The sequence below is a fragment of the Myotis davidii genome, unplaced genomic scaffold (assembly GCF_000327345.1).
Source record: "Myotis davidii unplaced genomic scaffold, ASM32734v1 scaffold189, whole genome shotgun sequence".
Taxonomy (NCBI): domain Eukaryota; kingdom Metazoa; phylum Chordata; class Mammalia; order Chiroptera; family Vespertilionidae; genus Myotis; species Myotis davidii.
The window spans coordinates 7,462,660-7,462,884 of NW_006383017.1; positions in this window are offsets into that span (position 1 = coordinate 7,462,660).

Consider the following 225-nt stretch of genomic DNA (forward strand, 5'->3'; position numbering starts at 1 on the left):
AGCTGCCTGCCCCGCCCTGTCCGCGCCTTCTTGTGGTTCTGCGTGACTCGCGGCAGCACGAGCAGCGATGTGCACGTCTGTTCCCTGGACAAAGGGGCAGCTGCACCAACGCCCAATGAGCTCACCAAATGAGAAATCCATCTCCCAGGATGAGTGGTACATGTCAGACCACCTGCACCTCAGACTGTCAGACCCCAACAGGGGAGGGAACTTTCTATAGGGTGT